The sequence below is a fragment of the Orcinus orca genome, chromosome 14 (assembly GCF_937001465.1).
Source record: "Orcinus orca chromosome 14, mOrcOrc1.1, whole genome shotgun sequence".
NCBI classification, from domain to species: Eukaryota; Metazoa; Chordata; class Mammalia; order Artiodactyla; family Delphinidae; genus Orcinus; species Orcinus orca.
In genome coordinates this window covers 29,735,688-29,759,664 of record NC_064572.1, presented here as the reverse complement: position 1 = coordinate 29,759,664, position 23,977 = coordinate 29,735,688, and the positions used below count along the sequence as shown (strand labels likewise).

At 54.2% G+C, this 23,977-nt stretch overlaps 1 protein-coding gene across 1 annotated transcript in view; it reads right to left on the bottom strand.

Annotated features, from left to right (window-relative positions):
- Nucleotides 1-23,977, bottom strand: part of LOC125960983 (cadherin-23-like) — a 360,246-nt gene that overhangs the window by 188,438 nt on the left and 147,831 nt on the right. The window lies entirely within an intron of this gene.

Sequence of the window (23,977 nt, the reverse complement as noted above, 5' to 3'; positions counted from 1 at the left end):
CTGGGGAGCTTTTAAACAATATCAACGGCAGGGCTCACCCCAGCCTCTGTGCTTTTAAATTCCCAGAGGAATTCTCATGTACAGCCTGGGGGGAGAAGCCCCGCCTTACCCAGTCGCCCTATTCTAGAGATGAGAAAGCTGAGACCCAAAGAGTGGAGGGGACCTGACTGAGGTCACATAGGTAGTCAGTGGTGGCAGACACCCACCTCAGTGCTTACTCCCTGACCTCCCCCTCCCTTGTCCTGGCAAGGACGGGAGGTGATTCCCTGAACATCCATCTTTCTTATCCTTCAGGTACAAGGAGCTCTGGGCTGGGGGACAGAAGACCTGGAATCAATGTGGTCTCCGTGGGACCCTGGACAAGTTACAAGCCTCTTTGGCCTTCAAGTCTTCATCTGTCAAATGAGGGAGTTGAAGCACATTATCTCCACATTCCCTTCCTGCTCTACAAGGGTATGACTGTTAAGTCCTTCCTGAAATCTAATCCAAGGCTCCCTTGCTACAAAGCCAGCCCCTTTGCTTCAGACTGTCTTCAGAAGATATAAAGGCAGCATGTACTGAATCAAAGATTGATAAAGGCATTTCTCTCTCCCTTTCCTTCTTTTCAGGGTGTTGCCCTCTATTGAGATACATAACACGCTCATGTGGACAGAACACAGGTTAAAATGCCCCACCGCTGGTGGTAAGTGTTTGCCCTGTGCTAGGACTGCAGAGCACAGCCCCTGAGAGTGGGTGACAAGCTGAGGAAGGACATTCTGGAAAGAACAAAGGGCACCAGGGGTCAGGAAGCCAGGGGCCTTGCACCCCTGCGGCTCTGTCTCACTAGCTCTCAAATGGTCCCGAAAGGGCGGGAAGATACTAAGACATCAGTGCAACCATCCCAGATGCCTGTCCTGCCCCCTCTTTCACTTCCATGTGACCTTGGGCAAGTAGTGAAACTCCTGGAGCCTCAGCTTCCTCATCTAGAAAATGGGTATGAAGTAATGATTATGAAACACTTAGCCCAGTGCCTGGCGCACAGTAATGGTGGCAGCAGCTCCCAGCAGTGTGACAAACCTCGTTATTACCAGGTAATGGCAGCCTCCCATTCTCTGCTTTGGTGGGGGTGACCCAGGGAGATCCACTCATCCAAGGAACACGCCTGGGGAGGGGGGCAGTTCCCTGCTATGTTGTCCTTGAGAACGTTCCCATGACAGGGGTCCTGAGGTTTCTAAAGGCTGGGGTGGGGTGGAGCATCTGTTGCTACTGCTCTGGGGAGAGGGCTCCTCCGAGGGTATTGTCGGAGGAACAGGGGGGAAAGTCCAACTCTTCGGTCTACTGTGCATGGTAGACCAAGGGCCATGGACTCTGCCACTGGCCTTGGGGACAGCCAAAATCTTGGCACACAAAGACCACCAGACTGACCTCGAGACAAGATGGAGACCCAGAATCCCAGATGCATCCTGCTCGAAGGCAGTCCTAGGACAGCATGGCCTCATCTGTTAAGACCAGACTTGACCAAAAAGCAAACCAGCCTCCCTTTCCCTAACAGAACCCAGAGACGGCGCCTCCACACATGTCCTGGCTGGTTCAAGTCAATGACCAACCCGGTCAGGAAGTTCCAAGGCTCTCCCCAAGCCCCACCTGGAATTAAGAGCGTGGAGTCCAATTTCTACCAAGAAACAGACTCCTCCCCAGCCGTCCTCCTCCTGGCCCCAGGGTGCCCAGTGCAGGTGGCTCTGAGGGCGCATTGGCCTTCCCCTAGGAAGTAGGAGAGACCATGGGTAGGAATTGCAGATGACTTTCATTAAGCGGGGTGCTAATACCATGAATTACAAATGAAACCCAGATGATGAGGACCCTGGCAGCCTTACCTCCGTTTGATATTAATTGGGCGACACTTTGTTTTAATGGTACATTAATTAATGCAGAATTTCGACGGAAGTCCGCGTGACACTCACATTAATACAAATGAATTCATTACCATCGGTGTTATTACAAGAAATGACAAATAAATCTGTAACAGTGGGACCCTTCAAATAATGATCACGAATCATTAGGTTTGCCGCTCGTTTGTACTGCAAATATGTGTGTATGTTTGCTGCCGTGAATGTGCCTTTGCCTTTTGGTGGGGGAGGCAGCCGGGGGGTGGCTGGCTCTCCGGTAGTGGAAAGGGAAACCTCTTCTAGACTTTGCTGCATCTGCTTTTCCTCCCTTTTTCCCCCACCTCAACCCCCAGAGAATTCCACTTTCTCTCCCCAGAGTCCTCCCCCAGGCTCAGGACCCCCATGTCAGGAGTGTGATTGCGGTGGGCCCCCAAATCCAGTGCACCCCGTGTGCGCTCCCTGGCCCTGAGGATGGGTTGGTGGGGGAAGGAGCAACAGCAAGAGGGGGAGCTTGGCTTAACGAGGGTTGAAGGGGTGCAGCTATGGCCACTATTTGCTCTCCAGAGGTTTGCCTGGTCCGACTGGTATTAATGTTTCAGGCAGAGAGTTCAGGTGTTCATTGACCAGCACTGTGCTGGGGATTTTATCCACTTTCTCCTCTTCAGTGCTCACCATGGTCTTGGAGGCTTTATCCCATTGTAAAGGGCAGGAAATAGGTTTAGAGAGCGAGGAGGGGCCAAGCTCGGGACTCAGCTCTGCCTTACTGCAAAGCTCCCAGCACACCAGCTCTTTCCAGGGAAAGAGGGCAGCTGCCACCTGCCTGGGATGGGTTAGCGTCCAGATGGAGGCAAGGTATAGCCTGGATGAACCCAGCAGGTTGGTCCCGACTCTCCACCCCTCTGCTCAGTGCTTCATGTTGTTATCTCCCAGATCTTCCAGGAGTGAGAAAGAGGTCCCCAACAAGCTGGGTCTACATCTGTCACCCTGGTTGTCTCTCACAGCCTCTCAGCTCCCTGAAGTTAAGATGAAGACCACTTTTGCTTCTAAAAGGCAATAAGTGAGGCCCCAGGAAACCACACTGGAAGAAAGTGTCAGACCAGCCTGGGTGAATCCGGCAGGTTTTGATCTGCCAATTGCTGGCACTCAGGCTGCCTCTCCTCCCCTCTGCACTCAGGGCAGACAGTGCCAAACGATCACAGAGCTCTTCCCCAGACTTGGCCGCAGGATTCCCAACCCAGTGCTCTAAGCAGAGTCTATCAATGGATTGGAGTTGGCACATGATTTGAAGGTTGTGTGCTATCCGTCTTTTAGAACAGCTTTCCCTGGAGAATTTTAAAATACGATCCAGTCTCCTCCGACAGGGGTGCCCAAGAGCAGTTCAGCTCAGTGGCCAAGAGACTGGTTACATGGCCTCCCGGGATCCCTCTAAGCCAGGGAGTCTGGAGCTCCGTGAAGCAGCTGCTTCCTCCCCACCTATACGAACCAATAGGCCAGCCTTATCTCCACGTACAACAGCTTTCTGACCTTCGGCTAACGTGAAACAACATGGAAGTCAAATCCAATTCTTTCCTCCCTTGAGTCTTTGCTAATGTGGCCAAACTCTGCGGGCCCCTGCTCTATGACCTGCCCTCTGCCCTGGCCCCTGGAGTCCTAGTCCTCAGAGGTTAATGTCACTTGACTATCGGATGCTGTTTCAGAGGCCAGATCCTGGCTGACGAGCAGTGGGCTGTAGCCCATGGCTGGGTGTTTGGGGGGCTCCAGCCCCCTCTCCCGCCCATATTCTCCCCCATTCACACTGGTACTGAATGCACCAATTAATCACACAAGATTGTTAACTGTACTAATTATGCCAGCTCTTGAAACTTGTGGAACAATTATTTACTGTCTCTGCCTCACAAGCTATCAATTATGGTGATTGCAGGCAGGCTGTCACTTCCCTCCAGCCAGCGAAGAGGCGGCCTAGCCAGGCTCAGAGCTGGTTTCTCAAGGAGAACTCTCACAGGACTTTGTCTGAGCTTAGGCTACATCCAACAGATGTAGGCCTTGCAATCTAATAAGGGGCAGTTCAACACTGATCTTAAATGAAGTCTTGGGCTTCCCTGGTGGCGCAGTGGTTGAGAATCCGCCTGCCAATGAAGGGGACACGGGTTCGAGACCTGGTCTGGGAAGATCCCACATGCCACGGGGCAACTGGGCCCGTGAGCCACAACTACTGAGCCTGAGCGTCTGGAGCCTGTGCTCAAGAGAGGCCGTGACAGTGAGAGGCCCGCGCACCGCGATGAAGAGTGGCCCCCGCTTGCCGCAACTAGAGAAAGCCCTCGCACAGAAACGAAGACCCAACACAGCCAAAAATAAATAAATAAAAAAATTTATTTAAAAAATTCCTTTAGATTAAAAGCTATATTAAAAAAAATGAAGTCTTCATTTTATAAAAGTAGTTCCCTTGTTCCCCCTAAAAGATGAAATGACAACCACTAAGTACTATCCTGGGGATTGCACTACTTCCTTCTTCCTTGTGTCTCTGTGAGCAAATACATAGTATGCTCCTTGGCCAGACTTGACACACCCCCAGAAATCTGCAAGGAGGTTGCACATACTTATTATATCTCCCTCTGGTTCCCTAAGTCAGGGGCTCTATATTGCCTCTTCCCCGCCCCCCTCAATGCCTGTCCCAGATTCTGCCTCCCCTGTTTTCCAGTACTCCCACTTGGAGAAGAGTTGGTACTTCTGACCAAGATCTTTGCTAAATGAAGGAAGAAATAGAAGGGAGATGTCTTCAGGCTTTGTCCATCCCACCTGGACTTTGAAATATTCCTGTCCTCCGAGGCCTCTGGACTTTAGCGCACAAACCCACAGGCCGTCACCACCCCACACACAGACACACCCTCCTCTTCCTGCCCCGTAACACCCCCACCCGCGCCAGGATGAGTGTGTGATGTGAGGCACGTGTGTAGCTGTTGGGTAAACATGTATTTATTCAGGCAAGCAGCAGGCCCCAACGGGCTGTGCCTCCCGTCTCCTGGGCTCCCTCTGCCACCCCTGCTGCCCACACTGCTCGTCTCCAAGCGTCAGGGCAAAAAGCACTTAGAGCCAACTGCTGAGCCCAGATCTACTGTGGTGCCAAGAAGAACACTCCGTCACCATGCAGTTGACGGGCTGCAGGCAGGCTGGAGCGCATGGCCAGCCTCCGACCGCCCCCGCCCCACTGGGCCTCTCTTCTGGCTCCTGTTACTGGCAGGGTTCAAAGAGGCCGAGCTGCTCCTTAACCCTGGCTTCAGCAGCCAAGGGACCCCCAGCCTCCATGGAAGCCCCTCTGCGTTCTCAACAAGCCACTGCTCACTTGACACCTCCACACGATGTCACCAAGACACTTTCAGATGCCACGCGTTCAAGAGCAAACTCTCAGTCTCCCCTGGAAACTGCATCCCTGGCTCTGTGACGGCTATACGTTCCCACTGCAACCAGGTGCTAAGCCAGAAACCAGAGTCCTCCTTGCAATTTCTTCTCTCAAACATCAGCCTGCTGCTCTCCCTCCCTGCCTACCGCCAGCTCTCACCTGGACCACCGCCGTGGCCTCCTAACTGGGCCCCTGCAATGCGGACTCGCCTAGAAACACACATCTGATTGCGTGCCACAACCCTGTGCTCCAATAACTCCCCAGTGGCCTCCTGCTGACCTTAAGATAAATATCAGAGAATCCCTTCCATGGCCCTGGAAGGCCTGGCCCTGCCCAGCTCTCCAGCTCTGCTTCCCTCTGCTGACCTCCTTCTGTCCATGCTCCAGCCACTCTAGCCCTTTTTCACCTCCTCAAATAAACTAGGTGCCTCGTGCCTCTGAGCCTTAGCCCGTGGTGTCCATCCACCATCTATTCTCATCTTCACCCCCAGGGAATGCCTACTCAGTCTTCATATCTCAACCAAGTCCCATTCCCTCCAGAACATTCTCTGACCCCCTCACCCCCCAGTCTGGGTCAGTTCTTTGGCTCTATTTGCTCAGAGCCCCCTGGGCTTTTCCTGGGGACTCCAGTCTCACTTGGTAATTATGTGACCCGTCGATTACCATCTGTCCCCCGACTAGATGGTAAGCCCTTTGAGGGCAGGGGCCACATCTGGTTCCACTCACTGTTGTGCCCCCAGGGCCCAGTGTGTAGCTGGTACTGAATAAATATTTGTGGAATGAATGCCATCTTGGGCACGCCTCTCTGGGCACTCTCCCCATTCTCCTATCTAGTGAGATGGCTGGGAAACACCAGCTCCAAACTTTCTCCCTTCCACGCATTCAACAAATAAGGACCGAGGGGCTCCTATGTTCAGACTCTGCTGGGTGGTGAAGTGACACTGCAAGTACCCTCGTGCGGCACGCTGTCTAGGAAGTCTGAGGGCATCAGCCGCAGATGGGCAGATGCTGAGCTTGAGTTCTGGCTCCCAGCTCCACCGCCACCGCCTGGATCTGGTACCTGCTGGACTTTACTCATGCTGCTCTCCTGCCTGGAACATTCTTCCTCCTCATTCACTCATTCATTCAACAAATAATTACTGAGCACCTAACATGTATCAAGCAGTGTTCGAGGTGCAGGGGACACATTGGCAAACTCCTATGCATTTTCAGTCTCAACTTGGTTATCACCTCCTCCAGGAGGCCCTCCCTAACTCCTGAACTTGGGTTGGGTGCCCATCCTACGGGCTCCTAGAGCCCCGTCCCTGTACTGCTACCATCACAGCATTTATTGCACTGCATTAAAAGTGCTTGCATAACATTGAAACCCCATGACTGCCTTGCTTACCACAGTACCCCCAGTACCTCTGTACCCCTTTGCCTGGTACGTGGCAGCCATTCAAAATGTATTTTCCACGTGAACAAATCCCTCCATTTCTTCCATTTGTGTCTCCCCAAGCTCTAAAGATAGAGGGGGAGACACTTTGGACTGAGACAGGTGGCTGACATAAACATGGAGAAGAGGCATTTGTGAGAAGGCCGTGGGCAGTGATGAAAAAGAGGTGGGGATGGATTTGAGATAAGACACCGAGACGGGATATAAGTTGAAGTACTGGGACTTCCCTGCCTGGAGCCTGAGGCCAGCAGGTCAGAGGGGAAACGTAAGACAGGCCAGCTCGGACACTCTTGTTATACATGACTCCAAACCCCTCCACTTTTGAGCTCACCCAGCGTTGGCCCTGTTGCTTCCTTCGGTGTCCGTACCTCCCGGATGCCCTCCTGGCATTGCCCTCACTGTGGGGTGGGAGGTGGCCTCTGCAATCACTTTGCCCTCTGTCTGGAGAGTTGCCATCCCCAAGAGAGCATGTGCTTCACTCCCTCAAGGTCTCTGCCCCAATGTCCTTGGAGACGCCTTCCCTGGCCATGAATCCTGCTCTAGCCCCTTGCCTGCTTTATTTTTCTTCAGGGACTTTATCACCAACAGACATAGACTTATGTGCTGTTCGTTTGTCTCCCCCACTAGATGAAACCGACAACAGCAGGGACTTTGTCAATTTTGTTCAGCTGAGTCCCCAGCTCTGAGAACAGGGCCTGACACACAATAGGCCCTCACGAACTATTTCTTGAACAAATGAATGAATGAATAGGAAGATGGTACGTGGTATCTAACTCTTACTGGGCTAAAAGTGTAACGATTCTTAGAGAATAAGAGCCAGGGCCCCCTGCGGCGCGAACAGAAATCGCCCGCCTGCAGCCCGCAGCCAGGAGATGCGTCGCCTGCGCACTGAGAGCGGAAGATGGGAACCGCCTCGAGGTGCGTCTATTGAAACACCAGGTAGATGAGAGCAGCCTAGCGGGCTCCTCTCCAGCCCTGACCTCTCAGTCAGGGACAGCCGCCCCATCCTCCCCGCCCAGTCACTCCTCCTTCCCCCTCCGGCAGCTGTTTCCTCTCGGGATATGAGAATACAGCCCGGGAGCACCCAGGCCTCTTCCATGCCACCTCGCTGTGCAGCCCTCATCCCTCCTTCTGGCAGGAACTAGAGAGATTAAACGATCAGTTGCCAGGAAAGGCTGGCCTACAAGTGCTGTCTCTCTCAAACTACTGCATCTGGTGCTTTGGGGCTAAAGCACCACTGTTTAGTGGCCGCGAGTGTCCTCCGCGACAGTAACTTACAGGGCAGATGTGGCTCGTTCTCTTCCACTGCTATGGCGAGAGGAAGTAGCCTTGACCCAGGCCCCAGGCTGACCTCAGGCCCCACAGTGCACCAGTCACAAATGGGCACCGGACCCCAGCCGCGGGCCCCCCACTAATCTCTCAATCTAGCCTTGAAATGACTCCCAAACTATGAAGAAATTGGAACATCATTGACAGGCTGGCTGAGAAGTCAGCTTAAAGTGATATGACTCCCTGTGTAGGTGGAGACAGTAAGAAAAAGAAGCACCACCTTCTTCCCCCAGGCAGCTGTGCCCAACGTCCTCTGCCTTGTGGGCTCGTCTGAGGCACTGGTGACCCCGACTTCACGCCGGAAGGTGGGAGGGGGGTTCGGGGCTGGGGCAGTGCTCCCCAGGGCGGTGTGCCCACGCCCCTGGGCCTGGAGTGGGTGTGCCGCTCCTCTCCCTCATCTGGTCACTAACCGGTTAACCCCCCTGCCAGGGACATGGGGCGGGCTCTGCTCCCAGGGCCCTGATTGCCCACTGGCCAGCCCCCAGCCTGCCCCATCCCCCAGCCTCTCCACTCTGCCCTCCCCTTGGTGGCGCGGGGTGGGGTGGGGCGGGGGGGCGGGGATTGGAACTCCTTCTGTTTGGGCTGATTGGGCCTGATTTCACCAGCCTGCTCCCACCTCTGGAACCTTCCCCTGATATTAAAGTGGTTTTCCTTCTATTGGCTTGGTCTGCTGGATGAAGTGAGTTTATTCGATGTGATTTATCCCCCCACCTCCCTTTTTTCCTCTGTGCTCATCCATCCTGCCTGGGCCTCTGGCAGCCACGCAGACCAGAGTTCAGTAAAAACAAGGAAAATTAACTTCTAACCTTAGAGTAAAAATAGCTATAATAAAGCCAGGTGAATAATAAAGGCTTAATCTAATGCAACTTTGATTAAAAGCTGAGACCTGCCTCCTCACCCCACCCCCACCCCATAAGGATAAAACTTGCCCTTTAAAGCAGGACAGGGTTATAGGGACAGAAGAGGCAGCCTGCCCTTGCCTCCAATTTGCTTCTTCTCGCCGTTTTCGCCTTCTCAGCCCTCTAAGAAGCCCGAGGATCGCATCCACCAGTCTTCTCTCTGCCCTCGGTACTCAGCAACTTTGGAAGGACTGAGTCACTTGGAAGTAGCAGCTCCCAGCAGCCCTGGACCCTCCTTCCCCACAGCACGGGTGGGCGGGGGGTGGTGGCTGGGAATAGGATGCTGGGAGGTCCAGTTCCACCTCAGCCCCTAAACTGCTTAGGGCCTGAGGGTAATCAGAGTATCCCTCTGGGCCCCCAATTTTCCATCTGTCAAATGAGATGAGAGAAGCTTTTCCCCTGCTAGAGTGGTCCAGAAAAGTGCAAGGATTTGGTAAGATTCAGGTTACTGATCGGAAAAAAGATGGTGGTTTTCCCCGCTGTTTGCTCACACCGTTATAACCTGAATCATCCGAGAGGAACTGGGTGTTTCTACAGGAAATCACCTGGCATGTAATCACCTGGCAGGGACAGCACGCAGAAGCCCAGTCCCCCTGGTGCTGGACCCGGGAGAGATCAGCGCCAACATCTGTGCTACCCTGTTGGCACTCTGACAGCAAGAAGAAGGAATAAGGAGCTGGCCCCTGGCCCCGACCTCAAGTCTGCCATAGCTACATTTCTTCCAGGGCTCTTTGGATGAGAGTTCTGCTAGGGAGGAGGCCCCGAGGGTGACAAGTTCTGGCCTGAAGAGGTGAGAGCCCTGTCCCTGGAGTCAGGGCCTGGGCCTCCGCCTGACTCCCTGGGCACCCAGTGCCAGGTGCTTAGCTCTCTGGGCCTCAGTGCCCTGACCTGTTGAATGGGACTGCGGGAGGAACATTCTAGGAGTCTGTGCATTAGGCTGTCCTGAGAGGTTCTGGATGGGCGTAATTCCACAGGGCAAAGTCTACACACTCCCCCAAACCCCCTTCCCAAGACTCCCCCTTTCCCTCCAAAACCAAGAGTTCACAAGGCCCACTAAAACCCCACGCAGGCCCCTCCAAGCCCCCTACCCCGAAAAGGGGCTCTCTGCTCAGAGCCACCAGCATCCTCAAAGAAGCCGGAAGTACAAGAACCTGCTCTTCCTGCACTTTTGCTTGGAGGAGGGGTGAGGAACTGAAGTGTGGCAGCTTGAAGCCCAGCCCAGCGGGCAGGCCGGGGAGGTTCGGTTTCATTCACCATCCCAGCCCTCTCTCAATCAGGCACTGAGCTGTGGAGGCAGGAGTCTGGCGCTTTTCAATTTCACGCCAGGTGTCCGTGGCCAGGCCTTGGCGGGCCTTATCTCCTTGGCCTCCTGCCCAGGGGGGCGCCTGCTGAGCTCAGCCTCCCTGCAAAGCCCAGAGCAAAGCTGCTCGAGGGACAAGACTTGGTGGGCAGAGGGGGCCCCAGAGAGCTGACACCCACTGGGCAGGTAGGGAGGCCCGGCTGAGTCCTGCTGTAGGAAGTGGGGCCTCCTGATCCCAAAGACAGAGCAACGAGGGTGGGAAATCACAGCCCCAAATGAATCATTATCAGAGCTGGAAGATCCCTGGGACTATTTCATCCTCTCTCCCATGCTTCCTCATTTTCCATATGGGGAAACTGAGGCTCTGCAGAAATGAAATAACTTGCCCAAGGTCGCATGGAGTTGATGGAGCTGAGGCCCAACCCCAGGCCGTGGTGCCCAGATTACCCCCTGTGAATCACTGAGTCCACCTCTCTATCCCCAAGAGAACTACATGGAAGCTCCCAAGAGGGTCTTCGTACACTGAGAGATCCCTCAAGGGGGCCCTCCTCCTTCACATGGCCAAGATCCTTCTCAGAGCCTTGGTTTCCTCATCGGAAAATGGGGAGAGGAGGAGTAGTGAGTGAAAGATCGTTACAGCCCTTTTTAGATCTAAATCAGGGGTCAGTAAACTGTGACCTATGGACCAAATCTGGCTCGCTGCCTGTTTTTGTACAGCTCACCAACTAAGAATGGTTTTTACGTTTTTAAGTATTTGGTATATACAATCGAATATTACTCCACCACAAAGAAGAATGAAATAATGCCATTTGCAGCAACATGGATGGATGGACCCAGAGCTTATCATACTAAGTGAAGTAAGTCAGACAGAGAAAGCGAAGTATCATATGATATCGCTTATATGTGGAATCTAAAAAAAAAAGTAAAAATGAACTTATTTACAAAACAGAAATAGATTCACAGATGCAGAAAACAAACTTATGGTTACCGGGGGGAAAGTGGGGAGAGGGATAAATTGGGAGGTTGGGATTTACAGATACACACTACTATATACAAAATAGATAACTAATAAGGACCTACTGTAGAGCACAGGGAACTCTTCTCCATCCTCTGTAATGGCCTGTACGGAAAAAGAATCTAAAAAAGAGTGGCTATATGCACACGTAAAACTGGTTCACTTTGCTGTACAGCAGAAAGTAACACAACATTGTACATCGCCTACACTCCAATACAATTTTTTTAAAAATTAAAAAAAATAAGTACTTGGGAAAAAGTCAAACAAGAACAATAGTTCATGACGTGTGAAAACGACCTGAAGTTCACATTTCGGCATCCACAGCCGCGCTCATTCATTTATATGTTGTCTGTGGCTGCTTTTGTGCTACACCAAAGTTGAGACCGTGTGGTCTACAAAGCCTGAAATATTTACCAACAGGTCCTTTACAAGAACATGTTTCCTGAGTCCTGATGTATTCGGGTTTTCCCTAAGATGTTATGGAAAAACCCGAATGAACTTTTTGGCCAACCCAATAAAAGGCTGAGCTGGGTCTGGGCTCCAAAGCCCCCAAGTAACCAGGGCTGGAAAAGCTCAGGAAGGAAGCTGGGCGAAGCAACTCTTGCTGGGGGCAATGTGTTCACAGGTACATGAGAGTCTCCTGAAATGCTGGGCCACACCACGTGCACATTCCCAGGGGTGCACATTCCCAGGGGTACACCCTCCTCCGTGTCTGGGGTGCAGAGGTTTGCTCCCAGGAGCTGCAGCTCTGGGGACCTGCCTCCCACCTGTCCTCCAGCCCAGAGCCGGGCCCCAGGCCTGCCTTCCTAAAGTTTCCTCTCCTGCTGACTCTCTGTGGCTCACAGGTCCACGGACTCCCTGCTTGGCTGGCCTGGCCTTGAGTGTATTGTCAATAAGCGGGTGGCCATGTGGCTCGTGCGGGGGGCCCGGGAGGAGAGGAATCAGAGCAGGTAATTGCTGCATGAAAATGACAGCACAGCGATTTATCCGCCCCAGACTGGGCCTCGGCATACCAAGAGGCTGCCGGCAGCTAGGAATCAATACCGCCCCAGAGAAGGGTTTATTAGGGAGAAAAGGGGGTTTGAAAGATCCATGAGAGCCTGATGACTGTCTGTTTCCAAGGGGACCATCAGCTGCATGAGAATTGTGTGCAGGAGCAACAGAGCTCTGGCCGGACTTGGCCAAGGAGGGGCCCTGTCCTTCTCCTCCTGCGGACCACCAGGGGGACGGCGTTGGGCTGGGCAGCCCTGGGAGGAACCTGAGGCCCCAGGCGCCAGATGTTGAGGTGGAAACAGCGGGGTACATGAGGGAGACCACCCATCCCAGGTGTGCACTGGCCTGATCTGCTGTGTCATCCTGGGCAGGTCCTCCCTGTCGGGCCCTGTGACCCCCAGCCCCAGTGAGGCCCAAGCAGTTAGAAGGCACCTGGGAACTTGAGGTGAGCACCGAGCCGGGCTGCTGGGGATTCCTGAGCTGGAACCCCAGTAGGCACAGCTTGCAGAAGGTAGGAGGCGGCGTGCCTTCCTGAAAGGGTCTTCTCTGGCCCATCTCAGGTCCTTCCTCTCCTTTGTCTGTTCAAAGTGGGCAGGGAAGGGTGAACTGAGGTCATCCCTGCTGCCTGATCTCTTGGGGGAATACTCGGGGGCTCCTCTTAGGGTAGGGAGACCCTATCAAGTCATCCCAACAGCATGTGTGTGGTTGTGCAGGGGAATCAGAGCAGTGCCCACTCCTCTGTCAGTCCCCGGGGGTCTGTAGCTCTGGGCCTGGGAGGCCGGGGTGGGCAGGACATTCTGGACCGCCGTCAAGTCACTGGCCCACACAGGCACTGCCCGTAGCGTCCCCGGCTGCTCAGCACATGCACGGACCAGGCACGCTGAACTTGCCAAGTGAGTGTAGGGAAGGGGCTGCTTCCTGTTCCAGGGTCTGGGCTGATTCAGGGCTGGTTAAGGGGTCCCCAGTGCAGACCCAGGAGAGCCGTGAACTGCTGGGTGGTGAGGGAGCCTCAGCCCCCTGCACCCACGACTTTGGAGGTGAGAAGCCAGGGGGAAGCTCAGCCCATCTGATCACTTAACATCCAAGAGGGTGGGATGGGTGCTCCACAGCGCTAAGGACCAGAAAGTCCTGGTCTGCTTTGGGGGAGGGATGGGCCCCCTTCCCAGAACCCCAGGGGTTCCAGTTAAAAGAGAGGCCCTGACTCCCCAGCCAGGACCAGGCAGCAGACAAAGGGTTGAAGCCAACCTGCTCCCTGCCAGCCGCGCCCCCAGCAAGCACAGCCCTGCTTTTCTGCTGCTTAACAGGATGAAGGGAAACACAGGCAGCCTGTCCCCGACGAGACAGAAAAGGGAAGAGGGGTGGGGGGTGAGCTGCAGAGGGAGAAAGAGAGAAAGAAACAGAGACAGGGAGACAGAGGGACAGAGACCAAAGAGTCAGAGCAAGGGACAAAAGGGGGAAAGAGACAGAAAGAGAGAGAGAGAGAGACCAAGAGAGACACGGGGACGGGGAGAGAGAGGAGAAAGGAGAGGGGAAAGAAGGGAAGGAGAGAGCTGGCTTAGCAGAGGGGCCTTGAATATGCAAGTTCTTGAGGGAGAGAGGCTGGGTTTATAGTGCAGCCCTCAGGAGACAGCAGGAACAAATTGGGTTTTGAAATGACAGATAAAAGGAGCTGTTATATCTCCAGCCTTGCATCATTTAGTTCATCAGGCTTGACATAGGTCTAACAAACAAAGCCACCAGCAGGGAACGAAAGACATCGGAGAAAGAGAAAGGCAAAGGAAGGGAGAGAGCCGGGGAGAGCGGCCCTCCCCTGGTTCTGAGCTCTGAGCCGGGGTATCTGAAATTTATTCTGAGGAGTTGATGCCCTGCCCGAAGGAGCCGGGAGCCGTGAAGCGCCTGGCTGCAGGTGGGAGAGGCACGAGGGGAGTCGGTCCCAGCCTGGGGAGCACCACCCGTCAAGGTGCTCACTCTGGGTTCCTGGCTGGGGTGCCCATGGGAGGGGACCAGGGGGTGTGGGGAGGATGGGTCCAGGCTGCTGCCCTCCGGAGGGAGCGGTCACCAGCTGGGAAGACAGAAACAGGGGGACACGGGGTGAGGAGAGCCTCCCCACCGCTCTTCTGGGGCTCATGTCTGGACTTGGTGGTGGGGGGTACCGGAAACTGTCTAGGTGCCCAGGAGACAGGCAGAAACAGTCTCCTAGGGTGGAAATCAAGTGAGGACAGCGGTGATAGAGCCCGGGGCTCTCGCTCTCTGACTCCTACGTTGTCTCCCAATTTCGGATCCTTTCCCTTTACCATGTGAACTCAGCAAATCACCGCCTCCAGCCTCAGTTTCCTCGTCTGTACTACAGAGATAAGAACTCCTGCCCGGGCAAACTCACAAGGTTTTGGTGAGGACTTACTAGAATGAGGCACCTGGTACACTTTCACAACCCAAGTGTGCTCGTTTGAAGAAGAGAGAATACAAACAGTCATGATGAATTGCTAACCCCTGGGAGTGTATCACGTGCCACATCCCCCCGAGAAGGCAGTTCTCGTAGCCGCCTGTCATTTGCCCGGATATATTCACCTCAGCATCAGACGGTCCTAATGCACTTGCCTCTCTTCTGTTTTGCTAAATCAGATTAATCTGAGGAACAGGAAAGAACTATGTTGGACATGACGGCAGATCAGGAAGAGAAATGGTTTTGGTGCGGGGGAGGCAATGGCTCTGCCAGTCATGTGCCGAAGAACAAGCGTCTTCTCTTTTCTGGAGCTCAGTTTCCCCAAACGTCAAGTGAGGGGTAGGCCAGATAGGCCCCAGAATTCTGGGAGGCGCCAGGACAACTAGGCATCAGACCGACATGTTCCCTCATTGCCACGCTCCGTGGGGGACCTGGTGGCAGGTTACTGATATATGCTGAGGCTGTGGGAAGCTCCTGGCTTCGGGGTAACCCTTAGTGTGTTTGAAAATTCACTCACTACTTTCTCAGCTGCTCCTCCCTGAGCAGTGGGACCACTGGAGACCTTGTGGGACGGTGCTGGCAGGGGGAAGACAGGCTTGTCTCTCTCTTCCCCTGCCTGCTTTCGAATAAGTCAGCCCTGCCTGTCAGTCTCAGTTACTCCTATCTGTAAGAAGGACACAGCAATATGGACAAGGCTGGGGGCTGCTGGATTACACCCAAGAGAGCGGCAGGAGAAATGAACCAACCCACTTATTGGGCACAGCTGACCCTTGAACAACATGGGTTTGGCCTGCTTGGGTCCACTTGAATGGGGATTTTTTTCACTAGTAAATACTACAAAACTATACGATCGGAGGTTGGATGAACCCACGAGCATGCGTGGATATGGAGGGCTGACTCTAAGTTATATTCAGAATTTTGACTGCGGGGAGGGCCGGCGCCCCTAATCCCTGCGTTGTTTTAGGGTCAACGGTACTTTTCCAAGATGGAGGTGGGAAAATTCCAGTTCTGCTTTACAGCAGCCGAGTGAATCTGAGTAGCTGATTTGTTCTCCTTGGTTTCAGTCTCTTCGTTTGTGAAATAAGGTAATAACACCGTCATCTCAAAGGAGTCAAGAGGAGGAAATGATGTTTGAAATCAATCAACACGACGCTGGCCCACGATAAGGACTCCTTATGTGGCCATGGACACTGTCAGTCTGGGGCCCTGGGATGAAACTGGATCAATGGCTGAGACCCTGGATCTTTTGGGGGGGGTGGGCTGGGGGAGACTGAAAGCCAGACTGATGGGATGGGCAAGAAGCAGAGACAAGCCAGGAGAGACACACACACACAGAGGTCATCCGTTATCGGGCTCCTCGGGGTATGCAAAGGAAGAAGGGATGGGATGTGAAAATTACCTTGATAACACTCAGTTCTTAAGGAAATATAAAGAGACACTTGGAAGAGGCAAAGTTATTACTGGCTGCATTGTCCTTGGCATCACGACACTGGAGAAAAATCCTTCAGATTAATGTGCTTTTGTGAATCTCGACTTCTTTTGGGGGGAGGAAAGGGGGGTGTTGGTGACATTCTGCTAGCTAACAAAAATGCAAATGGGATGACTCCCCCTCTCCCTGCGTCCTCTATCAGGCCCCTGACAGATCCTCTGGGCTGTGTTTATTATTACTAACGGCTTTCTCACTATGATTTTGCTCTGAAACATAGCCGATGGTTCTGGGGAAACTCCATTATCTCCCCACCTTGTTCAGTTAGAGATCTGAGCTGCTTTTCTGCCTGGGGAGTCCGGGTTGACCGCTCCAAAGGGTGGCCACTTGCTTCTTGCTCCCATGCCCAGGCCCTCAGCTGTGGACCCATGGAAGCTGGGAGGCTGGGGCTGGAGGGCGGGAGCTATTGGGTGGTCCATACTGGCTCCTGCAGTGGTTCTGTCAAATACAGCTGTCAGAGGAACATGCAACCTTCAAGAGCAGCCTTGCAAATAAATATCCAAATTGTCCTGACTCTTGTCTCACTGTATAGGCCAGACTGTCCTCCTTCGAGGACACCAGGGGCCTCCTGTGCTATGAGGAGTGTGGCTGAGATGCTCACCCTTTGAGTTTGATGGTCTCCCCGCTCCCCAATCACACCACTGATCTCTGATGTGATGGGTCCCTTCCACCACCTCAGACACAGGGGCTCCCAGCCTCTTTGCCTCATGGTGACATTCTCTCCTGGAGACCTTTCCTCCTGTCACATCACTTGCCCCAGCTGACCCCACTGACCCCTTTCGGGTCTGGATGGAACAGAAGGGGTACAGATTGATTATGGGTGATGGATTTCCATGACCCACTGTCTGCAACTCTGCCCCGTCCACAAGTGAGTCTCCAGTCCCACCGCAGACTCAAGCTCCAAATGCACAGCCCTGCCCGCTCATTTCCTGTTTCACGACAGTCTTCCTCCCGCTCTCATAGAGTCATGCCATCACTCCAAAACCTTTAGAGGCTCACTATTTCCACTGTATGGAAAGCAAACGCTCTCCACGCCTTTCAAAGCCCTTGGGGTCTGTTCCTTCCCATCTGTTCCAGCCCATCCCTTCCTCTTCCCTTAATGTCTTCTGTGATTCAATCCCGCCAGCCCCATCCTCACCAGCCCCAATTACACCACGCTCTCCCCACCTCTGCTCCCCCGCCCTCTTCCTGGAATGTGCCCCCTTCGTCACTCCATGTCCAAGGGGCCTTAAGTCCTCCTTCCACAGAAGCCCTTCTGTCCCCACAGGCCCTCAAAGGTCTCCCCACTCTGTCTCCCCGTCGGCACCCACAGCCTGCACCCCACAGAGTAACCCTTCCGCCCAGTCTCCCTGTCCCCATGAACTCCTTTTGTTTTAGGTTCTCCATCCTGTGATGGGAATGCGGGCTGCCTGAGGGCAGGGACCACACCAAGGCCGAAGGGACCTGCCCTCCTGCTTGCCCTCTGACACCCAGCCAGGGTGCAGCCCAGGGCAGCTAATCCCTCGACGCGACGCGCAGACTCAGAACTTCAGCTGAGAGAATGCGGCCTTTCCTCGGCAGTTTCCCTGACCGTCTTGGGTTGACAATGTCCATGTCAATTTCAGGCACTTTCCTTGGTGTCCAAACTCATGCCACATGCAGAGACCTGCCTGGTGGGCACTTCTGGATGATAACGAAGTGGAGATGTGACGTCACTTGCCTGGCATAAATCATTACATTGCCAGCGCACAAGGGTGGAAGTGGGCCCCAGCTATGCGCCGGCCTGATTAACCAAGTCCCTGCCTCTGTGGAGGTGGTGGGTGGGTGTCACCTCAGGGCTCAGTCTCCTCCAGCTAGCCAGCCCCAGGGCAAATGCCACTGGGCATGAGGAACACTCGAAACCCTGCTACTGGGCAGACGCAGGTCAAATCCTTCCCCACACAGCTCCGCTCAGTAAAGGCCCATTATGATGGGCATCTTCTCATCAGCAAAGCTTTCTTCCTGTTCCTTATGACCCACTGAATGGCCTCAACTCGTGGCAGTTTTCTAGGGCTACCGGAATGTGGAGCAAAGCCTTCTCTGATGCCATGAAGCCCAACATGTTTGTGAGTCAGGATCAACTTGAAAAATGAGCAGACTCTTGGCGCCTGTGGCTGTGAAGACTCCTTGCTCCCTGGAACAAGACCCAGGAGGCCGGAGGGGACTGGGCCCCGTGGGGGGGTGGGGGTGGGGGCAGATCAGCCCTCAGCCCTCTCCCAGCAGAAAGCGATGATCTGATCAAGAATGCAAAATGGGGATGAAGGAAGACACGGGCCATAATTTACACAATGTCTTTGGGCTTAACCAGAGGTTATGAGCCCCATCCACCCCGCCCCCAGCCAGCCTGCCCTTCCTTCGGTTCCACTGCTGTCTTTCTCCTGCTCCATGAACCACCATCTCCAAGCCATAAATAGTGCAACGAGCAGCCTGGATGGAAAGATTGGGCTTGGAGCGGGCGGGCAGCCATGCTTCCCTGAAGAGCCTCAGAGGACGCAGGCCGGCAGCAGAGTGAGTCGAGCCCCGAGGGGCCGTCTCCTGGCCGCCCGCGCAGGGAGCGGACGATGGGGGCTCTTCAGGCACCAGGCCAGGAATTACTGGCTTTCTCGGCTGAAAGGACCTCTTCCCTCTGCCAGTCCAAGCTATCGGGGAGCCTCCAGGATCCTGGAGTTTAGAGCAAAAGGAATCCTATAGATCCCCAAGCCTCACTCCTTGGTCCCAAGCCAAGTAGCCCATGGCAGTGTCTAGACCTGCCCTACCCTTGGCGTCCAGTATAGGTAGTGATCACCACCCTCAGAACAGAGCCAATGGACCTGGAAGCAGGGCAGGGGAAAGACCCTTAAAAGACCACCGAGTCTAACGTTTCAGGTAACCTGGTCTGACCATCCTATGAGTTTAACTGTTGGCTCTGATGTGCATGGCGGTGGTGGCAACATGTTGGGGGCAATGGAGATGGGCATGCTTGTCAGGCTGGCGAGATTCTTCTGAACGCTAGGAATAGGAGACAATTCAAGAAAGCCCCCAGCTCAGAGAGGTTTAAATAAACTTATTTCTATATCAGCAACACAAGACTGAATTGGGGTAGAGCAGCTGGTGAGCGGGACTGGGGGATTCCAGGACAATGGGGAGTTGTGCTAGGCAGACTGATGGTAATTTAGTGGTTGGTAGGGGCAGTCAGCCCTTCCAGATGTGGAAAAAATGTAAAAAATCAGGACAGATGTCCTTAGGTTGAGTTGAGAGGGCCTGTTCCATGGGCTAGTTTATGAGCCAGCGTGACCCAGATTCAGCCTGAGATGATGGACACTCGCCCCCAAATCTTACAGATCTGGGTGGGGGGGGCTGGAGATGTGCCGGCCACTTGGAAGGAACCAGTGGGATGCGGGGACAATCACATATCCAGGTGGGGATGAGATTGGGCACCTCGGAGTGAAGGGACGCATCAGTGCCTGGAGGGACGGCCTGACACACTTAGGAAAGGCATCGGAAAACATTGGGCTGTTTATCATAAAATCGGTAAAGAAAATAGAATGGTTAAAATCCAGAGCCTGGCCAGGAATAGGGGTGGGGGACGGTGGGAGCCTCAAAGGAGATGCTTTCTGAAACCTCAGGAAAAAATAATGCAGGGAAATGAGAAGTGGGACAAGATGCCTTTTCTAGAACGGGGAGTTACAGATTTAGACAGTCTGTGGTGGTAATTGGGGGGCAGAGAATATTTGCACACCTCACTCTGCCACCATCATCCATCCTTTCTGCAGTCGCCAGAGACCCTTTCCATAAGCTCAGCCATGACTGCATCCTTCCCTGGCCCCAAAGCCCTCTACCCCTCTCCACTGCCTAAGAGGAAAAAATCCAAACTACTGACTGGGGTATCTGGGGTCCTTTATATCCAGGCTCTAATCAACCTAAGTTTTTACCTTACGTCCACGGGCCTGTTCCAGGACTTCTTCTTACTGCTTCCCAAGCATAACTGGCCCTTGGCCGACTCCACACCTTTCCTCGTGCTGACACCCGCTTCCCCCGCCTGGGCTGCCCTTCCCTCCTTCTCAGCCCATTCAGCAGGGGCAAAGGCTGCCTCCCCCACCAAGCGCCATTCAACCTCCACCTCCAGCAGCTGTTTGCATGTGTCCCGTCCAGCCAACCTCAGCTCACAGTTATGTGGGTTTCTGTGTGTCTCCCTCGCTAGAAGTTCCCAGAGTCCAGGGCTGTGGGGCGTTTGTGTGTCTTCCACCTCCTAGGAGCCAATAAGTATTTGTTGAATTTATTACACATAAAATGGAAGGCTAAATACAGCATGGCAGGGCTAACCCTGTGAGGTGGGCAGGGAGGTAGTCACATCCTTATTGTGCCAGTGAAGAAGCCGAAGTTCAATAGGAAATGACACTCCAAGTCTCCTGACCAGTGGCAGAGACAGGGCTAGAATGAGGGGGGCTTGCGTTTCTGGAGCCCGTCATGCTGCGTCTCGGCCCACTCATTCATTTGCACACTCCCCGAGTGCCGTCTGAGTCAGGCAGTACCAGAGACCCATGCTCCACTGGGAGGTGGAGCCCAGCCAGGAGATGCCGGAACAGCAGGGGGCTGCCATGCCCCACGGCGCTAGCTCTAGTGCTGGGCGCACACTGACAACTAAAAACAGTTGCCGGGGTCAAGCTGAATACTGTTCATCTGAAAGCTCCAGGGCTTAGCGTCAGGCAAGCTCAAGGGTGGGGATCCGAAAGGCCAGGCTGTCTGAGTCTCAGTCTAGCTCAGAGTCGTCCAGGTGGACTTCAGGGAGGGCCCCCTGGGGGGTGGAAGGAGGTGCTGGCTGTGGCCCCAGCCTCCGGATTCAGAAGGCTAAGGGTTAACCTGCTTCCTAGAGTTCCACTTCCTCCACCAGCCCTGTCCCAACACTCAGTTGCCCTGAAGAAGGACCTGCCATTACCCTGATTGGCCTCTCCAAGGCCCAGCTGCTCTTGTGTGTGCTTTCTCCCCCAGCTACAGCCGGGAGGCTGGCAGAGCAGCCTCAGTGAGAGGCAGATGGGGTCGTAATGAACTGAAGACGGGTGACAGCTACAGAGGGACTAGTTCATCAATTAGAGCCTTCCTGCCTGAGGACTTCTGGGGAGGGCTGGGGTGGGGGAGGGAGGGGGCCAACTGGCTTCCCTCCAGAAGGTCCTGATGCCTCAAGCTACCCGGGCCCCCGGAGAGGTCTCAACCCCAGCTCCCAAGCAGCTGTTTCTGCCTTTTGCTGTGGATATCAGGGGCCTCGGAGGGACTCCCCCTTTTCGGGAGGGCTGACGAGCAGTTTCCCTGAGGACTAAATGTCTTCTGAACAAGAGGGAAAAATATTCAGTCCAGTCCAAAACTCTTCAACTTCTTATAAAACTCAACTTGGGAGCAGAATGTAAAAATTAATACTGCTATTCCCATCTTTGGTTCTGACCTGAACACTCAGAGGAACATCTTGGTCCGAAGGGGCCAGTGCTGAGGGACCACACTAACACTGAAGCAGACCAAGTATGGGAGCTTACAAATGTCGGCACTTCCGGCCTGCACAGGAACTGCCAAGTGTGGGTGTTGTCTATGGCTAGAAGGGTCAGGGCACTGATGGCCTTTGGAGGCTCCCTGGTCCTCAGGTCCCTAACCCAGCTCAAAGTGGCTTGCCCCTAGGGACGGGAGGGGTGATCCATGCCCACATTCCCAAGGACAGGGCCCTGAGCTATTTCTTATGGAGCAGGGCTGAGGAGCTGTGAGCAGTCACCTCTGGCGAGGTGAGTGTGGTCACCATTTGTGCAGGCGAAGACTGTAGGTGACTAACTCAGATGAATTTCAACTTCATATATTTCAAAACAAGGGGCAAATGGGCATCTTCGAATGGAAGAAACAGAGTAATTCTGGAAGTATGTGAGTGCCAATGGAGTCTGGGAACCCCCAACCAAGGGGGTTCAGAATCCTGAATGGGTTCACTGGACTTATTACCTCCAGGGGTTTGGGAGTACTATTTGCCCCAGCCCAAAGCTAGAGGGGATGAAGCCCTGGGGTCCACAGCTGGGGGAGTCCTGGGAAGAAAGGATTACTCTGAGGCCCCCCTTGTTCCTTACAAGTCCTTACATGCTGGTGCTAATGGGGCCAAGGTGGTGGGTTCAACCCCATGGCAGCCTCCCATGGCTACACTATCACAGACTCACCCTAATCCCAGCCAGCCAACCTGGATAGATGCAGCGCAAGTGGCAGGCCAGCACATTCCAGCTCAACATAGGAAGAATCTTCTAACAATTTAGACATGTCTGAACTTGTCCTGGATGACCCCAAGGAGCTGGGAGCTCCATGTCACAGGAGAGTGTCCAAATAGACGTACTCTATTTGTCGTGCCTGTTGTGGTGTCTGCTAGCAAGCTGTGTGACCTTGGGTAGTCACTTAACACCTCTGGGCCTCTGCTTCCTCATCTGCATAATGGGGAGAGTGAACACACCTTTCTCCAAAGTGGTCTAAGAATGCAACGATGCCTAGAAAGTGCTGAACACAGTTTCTGGCGCACAGGACGTGTTTGATAAGCATTAGCTGTCCGGTAAGCATTAACTGTGTATTTTACTCTACTTATTGGTGGGACAGAGAGGTGGTAAAAATAAGCATTCAGACTCTTTCCTCTTGTGATGGTCACAGGGGCTGTGGATGCAAAGTCGGGGGCGGGGCGTGTGAGATGACAGGCTGTCAGGATGGTAGGTGCTTGGGAAAGAGGGAGAAAGAGAAGAGGTGACCCGACTGCAAGAACACCAGGGACCCTGCGTTGCACACCTGCCCGCTGATACCACGCCAAGCAGGCAGGAAGAATGACGAGGCCATCCAATGCAGTCCTTGGCACCGCGGCGCTGAGGCGTGAGGGCAGTGAGGTCTGAAGCAGAAAGGGGAGGGGGCTTCAGGCCCAGGGGGCGTGGCAGCCTGCCGCAGAGGCCTGTGCTCTGGCTGTGCCTCCCCTCCACCCCGGCTGCGGGCATCAGCAGGGTAAGAGGAAAGCCTGAACTCAGCTGGGAGCTAGCAGGGCGGAGCCGGGAAGGGCTGGGCCTGTCTGCCCTCGCCGGGCCTGGCACACAGGAGGGCTCGTTAGATGCCAGTGGCGTCCTGTGCAGGGAAAGCCTGGCTGAGAGAGATAAGCTGCAGGGCCCCAGCACAAGCCCCGGCTCCTTGGCGCTGCCAGAGCTCATATTTATGGGACCCGTTCCGCTCAGCCTTCATGGCAATTAATAACGGGCCAGGCAGAGAGACCGCGTTTGTTGTGTGTGTGTGTGTGTGTGTGTGTGTGTGTGTGTGTGTGTGTGTGTGCTGGGGTGGGGTGTGTAGGCCGGGTTTGGTGGGGGGACTGAGTATCTTTCCTCAGGGATAAGCCCTCTCTGCAGCAGATCTGGTCCCTCTCCCCGCCTGGGAGAGAGGGGCTGTCCTAGCCTAACCCTTCCAGCTGAACTCTGTGGGCAGCGAAGGGGGCAAGAGGCAGGAAAGGGCCTGTTTCCTAGGCTTCTGGGGCTCAGCAAGCCCCAAGCCCACTCTCTGCACCCAGGTGGGGCTGGAGTGACTGAAGGGAGAATCTGGGTCTTGACATATAAGCATGATACACTCTAGTTCCCTTCTCCCCGGACTTCCATACTCTGCAGGAGAAGCTGTGAGATTGGGCAGTGTGAGGGAGGAGGAACAAGGGGATGCAGAAGCAGGCACAGAGTGACAGCCTGGAGTTTGGGGGCAAGGCTGTTTGATGCCTGTGTGCAAAATTAGAAAAAGATGGCCCTTCGGAGTGGACCTGCCCTGCGAGAACACAGCCTGTACTGGCCTCCTG